The sequence below is a fragment of the Magnolia sinica genome, chromosome 13, assembly GCF_029962835.1.
Source record: "Magnolia sinica isolate HGM2019 chromosome 13, MsV1, whole genome shotgun sequence".
In the NCBI taxonomy this organism is placed as follows: domain Eukaryota; kingdom Viridiplantae; phylum Streptophyta; class Magnoliopsida; order Magnoliales; family Magnoliaceae; genus Magnolia; species Magnolia sinica.
In genome coordinates this window covers 28823285-28831168 of record NC_080585.1, presented here as the reverse complement: position 1 = coordinate 28831168, position 7884 = coordinate 28823285, and the positions used below count along the sequence as shown (strand labels likewise).

The 7884-nt window shown below is 39.2% G+C and overlaps 1 long non-coding RNA gene across 2 annotated transcripts; it reads left to right on the top strand.

The window, feature by feature from the left end:
* Positions 1–4270: 4270 nt before the first annotated feature.
* Positions 4271–6399, top strand: LOC131223401 (uncharacterized). Of its 2 annotated transcripts, none has more exons than XR_009160439.1 (4): positions 4271–4416; positions 4746–4835; positions 5377–5512; positions 5941–6399. It is a non-coding gene; the product is annotated as an uncharacterized LOC131223401 (long non-coding RNA). The 2 variants fall into 2 exon arrangements; XR_009160438.1 differs by having other exon boundaries at positions 4275–4416; positions 5435–5512.
* Positions 6400–7884: the final 1485 nt, after the last annotated feature.

Sequence of the window (7884 nt, the reverse complement as noted above, 5' to 3'; positions counted from 1 at the left end):
TTCCTGTGGTTAATGAATTGGTGGCAGGAGCCCACTTTCCAAAAAAAAAAAAAAGTGTAAACAAAGGGGTTTGCGGCTCAGGCTTAGTGGATCTAGTGTGATGTTACCTAAACCACTAGGTGCGTCACCCCCTTGTTATGCCGAGGGCCTGAATGCAGCTCAATTCCTGATTCAAGTGTACCACATTATTAGAGAAAGTGTATGGAAAATACATACCCTCCAAACTGTTTTTCATGGATGGAATGATTGGTGGGCCCGTATCTAAATTTTGATGTGCCATCTAATAGTTAGAGTCGATTTCATATAATCATCACAGTGGGCCTTCTAAAAATCAAAGGTGGATGTCTCTCTACCCATTATTTCATTTGTTATGGCCCACCTGAATTTGATCCAGCCCAGCCCAGTGGAGCCCTAGCCCAGCATATTGCCATCCCTACCGAGTATTGCATATCCGATTTCCTGACTTTAGGACACTATGGTTGCACATGTTGTCTAGGTGGGCCCCAACACACAGTGTATGTGTCCATGTAACATGGATTAAACTAAATGGGAGTGATTCTTACATTCTATTTTGACCCTACATCTTAATCAAAGGTCAGATGCAATAATCTCATTCCCAAAAGACACCAATGTAGATTTCATGACTTTACAAGCATGTCTATTTTCAATTAGTAATGGTGCTAAGCGATGTAATTTGTTATCAAATATCATGTGAGAGAGGTAATGGAAGCCATGTAGATTCCAATCCAAGAAAACAGCTTCCCAAACTAGAACATAGTGCGTTTCTCTTTTTTTGACCAAAATCAAAGTCATTCAAGCTAGATTTTGTATTCTATAATGGGTGGGGTCTACGTGTACTTTAATATATCCACCTGGCTTTGGATCATGTAAGTATCATGAGCTCAACGCTGCGCGTTTGTGCAAGATTTAGGCCGTTCATCAGGTGGCATTCAATTTGCATGTGCCGTGGGCCCGTGGCCTCATCATCAGGTGGAATAATACGTGTAGAATGTTGGTCATATCTTTTTAACTATCTGTTTTTCATTCATGTGTGTCCAATTTGATGGATGGACCAACTTGATAATTGGGTCAATAAATGTGCATGATGGGGTCCACTTTATGAGCGGCTGGGATCTCAAACACACATAAAGTACTGTTGCAGCTATACTCAGGAAAAAGAAGAGAGAATTTCGGGTAAGTTTTTAGTATAACCCGACGGAGCACTCACCTTTTTTCCTCAACCTGAATAAAACTTACCTAACCAAACTAGACCTCTACCCATATGGACAAACCCATAAAGATGAAAATATCCCCACTTTTTCCAGCTGCTTTACTCTCAAGACCAAGGGTATTTTTGTCCGAAACCCTATTTCCGTACCATAAAAATCTGCTTTGGTAGCATAAGTTTTCAGGCGTCGAAAAAAAAGAAGAAGACATAATACGGAAGTGTCTACAGTGCTAATTTTTTCCCGAATTTCTTTAGGTTATTATATGTGAAATAGTAGTATAAGGTCGACCTCATGGGAACTTCCCATGAGGTTGAGCTATGTAGGCCCCATCATGATGTGTATTGAGCATCAAAACTGTGCATTAGATAGGTCACCTGTAAGTTATGGTATATCCCAAAAATCAGCTATATCCGGAACTCAGGTGGGTCATCCCATATAAAACCATGTGAAGACATGCCTAAAACATATAAAAGTACTTGGTGGGGCCAACCTTAGTTTTGAATGCAGTTGAAACTTGGTCTGACCCCTTATTCAAGTGGGACACATACAATGGATGGTTGGATTTGTGAACCACATCTCAATGGGCCCAATAAATGATTATGAATATTTTAATGGGAGGGTAACCCCTCTCAATTCTTGCATGTGGTGTGGCCCACCCAAGTCATGGATTACCTTGATTTTTAAGCCCATACCCCACCATAGAATGGTGCATCTGGCTGATGGGGTAGATGGTTGACACACATTACGGTGGGGCCCACACAACTCGACCACGTAGGAAGTTCCCATGAGCTCGACCCTAAAATGGTTCCATACAATTCGAGTTGTGTGGGCCCCATCGTGATGCCTGTTGAACATCAACATTGTGCATTTGATGGGTCCCCTAGAAATGATGGGATATCCCAAAAATCAGTCATGTATGGGACTCAGATGGGCCATACCATCTAAAATCATGTGAAGACATTCCTAAAACATATAAAAGCACTTTGTGGGGCCCACTAAAATTTGTATGAATATGAAACTTAGTTTGACACCTCATCCAAGTGGGACACACATAATGGATGGGCTGGATTTGTGAACCACATCTCGGTGGGCCCAACAAATGATTATGAATGTTTTAATGGGAGGGTAACCCCTCTCAACTTTTGTAAGTGGTGTGGCCCACAAAAGTCATCGATTGACTTGATTTTTAAGCCCGCGGCCCACCATGGAATGGTGCATCTGACTGTTGGGGTAGATGTTGGACACGCATCACGGTAGGGAATGTTCACCCGTGCACCTTATTACGTGAGCACCCGTGTGCACCTTTGCACACGGGTCATGGGAACAAAATCTTAACCGTCCATGTGATGGAGCACCCCCTCAAACCATAGAAGACCAATTTTCAATCCAATCCAAAACTCTTGTGTGCCATAGCAAAGAGAAATGCAAATCAAGTGAGGAAACAATTTCCTTTTTCCATGGCCCACTAAAGTTGTGTATCGGGCTGAAAATTGGTCTTATGAGGTCTCAAGGAGTGCCGCATCACGTGAACCGTTCAGATTCTATGCCCATGACACATGTACAAAGGTGCGCATAGGTACTCACATAAGAATGTGCGAGCATTCCTCTCTACATAAATAATGCACTACCAGAAAGGAGGGCAGAACCGACACTTGGTGGAAACCTTTGCCCGCGGAAATCAAAGCCGACTGCAGGCAAAGTGTTCCTATTTAATTAAAATCACAAATGCCCTAATCAAAATCGCAAATGCCCTAACCGGCCGCCTCATTTCTCTCTCTGTGCCCGATCTACCTCTCCACTCTCTCTCTCTCTCTCTCTCTCTCTCTCTCTCTCTCTCTCTCTCTCTCTCTCTCTCTCTGCGCCTGATCTCACTCTCCGCTCTCTTTCTGCACCTCTCCGTCTCCACTCGATCTCTCTATACCTCTCTCTCCCTCCCTCTCCACTCTCGAACTCATCACCAACACTCTCCCTCTCTCTGCCATCTCTGTCTCTCTCAGTCTCTCTCTCCGTTTGTAGATCTAAGACAGCAGAGCGATGAGAGATTGCAGCTGAGATTTCATCATCGGACGGCGTTCTTGCTATCCAAACCTCATTGCCATCTAAGGTGCTGATATATACACTGAATTTTCGGTGTATGTGCGTGAATCTCGGTTCTGTAGTAAGGGGTATTTTGTGTAATTTGGTTTTTGTATGCGCATGACTATGTACATTGGTAGTCCACTTCTGACATGACCTTCTCCTATCTTAATTTTTCGGATTCAAACCCATCATACACTGAGATTTCGGAGTGTTAGTGTTGAATCTCTGTTTTTTTTTTTTTTTTTTAATTTTATTTTATGCAATTTCGGTTCGGTGTATGGGGTGTTTTCTGCATTTTGAGATGCCTGCATATGCAAGAGTATTTATTTTAGTAGTCCTCCTCTACCATGACCTACACTCGCACATTTTTGGATTCGGACCCATATCCATAAAAAAAGGTGGATATAGTGAGCGGATTAGGTTCGGTCCTTACTGTGGGGCCCACTTTGATATATTTATTGAAAATCTATGCCTTCCATCCGTTTTGCTAGATAATTTTAGTGTATTAGGCCAAAAATGAAGTAGATCCAATTCGCAGGTGGACCACACTATAGGAAACAGATCAAATTTTGAATTTGGTGTTTGGATTATCATCTTCTGGTTTGATTTTATTGCCAGTGGGTTTGGGTTTGAGTGTAATTAGGTTTTCCACCTCACTGAAGGGCCCCATATGGTCATATGCATGTGCATTTGAACATGTGTGCGTACATGTGAGCTACCATAGTGGAATGATGCTAACTTTCGCTGACTTGATCCACATGCATATGCAAAAATCTAGATGCACAATCAGACAATAAATTACAAGGATATTACTAGTATATAGAAGGGCAAAATTCCAAATAGAGTACATGGAGTCATTTACCTTTAAGGCCAGCTCCAACACTTTTACCACTGCATTTATGCCTGAGATTTTCTTCCCTTGTACTTACATCCGTTGTTTCTGAGCTTTAGTTGATGATGTTAGAAAGTTGGTTCCCTTATCTGAATGTAGTCATTCTAAAATTTATTTTTCATGTTTTTGATCAAAGGTGGTATGATGATTTTAGCAACATGGTTGAGCAAAGCAGCTCTTGAAGAACAAACAACTGTTATTCTTATCATTTTTAAGGTGCTTACTTTATTGCATGATTAGATTTATAATTTTCTTTGTCTGATATAAAAAGCCTCACCCTAGATTGCAACATATACACAGGTTCTTCGTCACCTTCTATTACATGAGGCTTTGCCAGTACATATTTCAGCCATATTACAAACTGTTAACAGGTTGCAATTTTAATGGACATCAGGTGGCACTTGTTGTGGCCTGTCTTATTTATTTCTATATTTACATTGATGTTGATAATACATATGGCATCACTTAAAATATTATTTTGAAGACTGCATTGTCTAGGTAACATTTATGTATGTCATTAAACCATATGGATTCATGTACTTCAGTGGATTTCAGGGAGATTTGGCGAATTACCTTCAAAAGAAAGGACGTCTACAGCCTTCTAAAGCTCTGAGATTTTCTCTTGATATTGCTAGGTAAGCTCATAACTTGATATTTGGCCACCAACAGATTGTTTTTTAATTGAAGATGATGTGGTTTTCACTGACTTTGTTGGTGACAGCAAGTAATCAAAAGCTTTATCGCTTTTCCCCTAGTTTTCTTTTCTTTTGTGGGGACCTATGATACCACCAAATCCACAAGATCTGACAGTGATGTATAGCTTCATCTACAATTGGGTCAGCAATTTGGACAATTTGGATTTCTGAACAGCTAAAAGTTGTAATTTATTAGATGTGTATCATTACAAGCTATGTAGTAGATACTTTGTATTTAGAGATTTCTATAAGAATATCTGTATCTCTTGTGTTCTTTGAACTGACTCTGAACATGTCTCATCACATTCTGGAATCAGCCAGCTTGTTTTCACCATATTACAAAGTCGGACTGCATGGGACAACTTCCCGACAAATCAACAATCATTGTTTGGTGGTCTGAAACACAATGAATGGTGATTTGGAGTGTGAGCTAATTTTAACTGCTAATGTGTGCTACTTCTTCATGAATGTAAAATTGCAGTTAGGTCCTCTTTAAGCTGGATTGGGCTTGGGCTGACCCCCTGGTTGGAATTGGTCAGGTCAAGTATGGTTACCTGATTTGGCAATTCTGCTTCTATCCTTGTGCTTCCCTGTTGGAATGTAACTCTTTAGAGATGGTAAGCTTATTTTGCTCTTCCTCATTTTTTTTTCCTTTTTTTCTTTCCCTAACTTTTTGGTCCACGCAAAATTCATTTTTGGTGATCTTTTTGGTCCAGGAATTTGCACCATTCCTCAATTTGGTTTTCTTTTTGTTAGTTTCTATACTATGACTTGCATTGATCATTTAGCTTATTGTGTGGAAGTTTTTTGGCACTTCTTCCTACTGTAGTTGTTTATCATTGTTATCTTCTTCACTTTTCTACGCTAGATGAAAATTGTTGTTTCATGAAAGTAGATTGACAAATTTGCCTTCTATGTGTTGCATTTTGCAAGATTCTGAGCCTATATGATATTAAGGATGAGGATATTGATAGTGTTTTTAATCATTCCTAGCCTTTGCTCTTTATAATTTTGATGAATAACAGTTTGTTATCTGTTTTCTCAGGAAACCTCTCGTTACAAATATCATGTGGATGAACTTACCTTGTTCAGGCAAGTATCTATTTTCTCTTATGCAATGTGTTTCTAAAATTTATCATCATCACTAGAAAAAGGTAACAGAGTCTTTTTGCCATTGTCTAATCTTTTATTTTCCCTTGAACAGCTTTTACCCTGCTTTCAGAGCTTGATAGTTTCAAGTTAAAATCCATTCATTACACTAGTAATCGTAATTAAATTTGATCCAAACATGCCCTTAAATTGTCTTTTAAGATGTCATGTTGCAATAACAATGTACTCAAAACAATGGATTTCATGACGAGCGGTCCAGATGATGGTTCTAATGCATATGTGATCATAACAAAAACAAGTATGACAACTCATCAGGTGGGCCACTCATTTATGAAAAAAATAAAAACTGATTTAGAATTAAATAGAAATTGGTCACATACTCAGCTTGTCTGCAGTTTCTTCTGGTTAATCACTATCTTTGGAGTGTTCAGATTCTTGGAAGGATGTCCAATAATGCTAAGTCTATGGAAATTTTACAAAGTAATTTTTAGAGCCTTACGATATCTGTATCTTTTGCCTAGCTGAATGCTAACCACCCTTGTCTATTTTAGTCTCATTGATTTCTTTTCCATTTGCTTTTCTTTTCTCATTAACCCTTGTGCAGATAAGTTGAATGTGTAACTATCTTCGCCTTGTTATGTTTCAAGGTGATTTTCACTGCCAACTTTGTTTGTTGACTTGGGTTGGCATGATTTGTGAAATTAGATTGTGGCCTGATGGGGCCCACATGCAAGGATGTACTGGTTTTTGTGAAATTAGATTGTGAAAACCATGCTCCATTTGATATATCTTCCTTTATTTAACCGTTATAGATTTATAGAACCTGTTAGGATGAGCTACCGCTAGAAATGGAAAATTATGAAAACTCAAACACACACTCTAGCCTCGAAGATTTAATAAATATACAAAGGAAGATTTAGGTTGGACAAGTGCAAGAAACTTATTATATATAGTTGTCTTTTACGATATTTTTATTTTTACATGTCTAAACATGTGTCTCTTAACATGTCCTGATACATGTTTCTGTATCCTCGGTCATTGATATATAATGGTACTGATACTCTGAACACTGCTTACAAAACATTACAATGTGTATTTACTGTTGCTATTTGGTATATTTCCTGATTTTCTTGACTAGAATATCATCCTGTTGAAAGACCGTTAATTTTCTTCACACACTTTTTCTAAGGAAGTTGCAGCATTCATAATGATTTGTGAAGAAACAGCGATCTTTGTTTTGGTATTTATTTCTATATCAGTTTTGAACTTCAAACTCTTCAAAGTTGGGATGGTAGTTTGTTGGTGTAGACTATGGTTATTTGGAACGGGATGAGCGTTTGGTTTTTGGGTGGGGAATGGGATGAGGGCTCAGTTTTTGAAGGATTTCTGGTTAGGGGAGTGTAAGCTGCAAGATCAGTTCCCCAATTTGGCTTGCAAGGTAGTGGATTTGGATATCACCGTGAATGGATGTTTTGTGCTTGAAGGGTCCCAAGGGATGTGACTTCCTCCATTTTGCAGAAATCTACGGATGTTGAAGCTGAAGAGTTTCTTTCATTGCTATATCTTGTGAGGATTTCTCTTGTTCCCTTCAAGTGCGGGATGGTCTTAGTCCTTTCAATATGATTATTCATTTATATGATTATTCATTTCAATATATTAAATGATTTCCATTTCCCTTTCTTAGTCCTTTCATTTATGGTCTTCTCTCATTTTGTGGGCTGTAGGTCAGACAGATTTGCTAGGCTTCAACGGATTCAATGCTCATTGGGCCCATGACCAGCCTTATTCATTGTGCCTGGTGGTGGTCCTTCCTTGGCCACTGCGACGTTTTCTATACAAGGGCAATGAGAGGAATTTCAGCCTCAAGCGCACCGGTTTG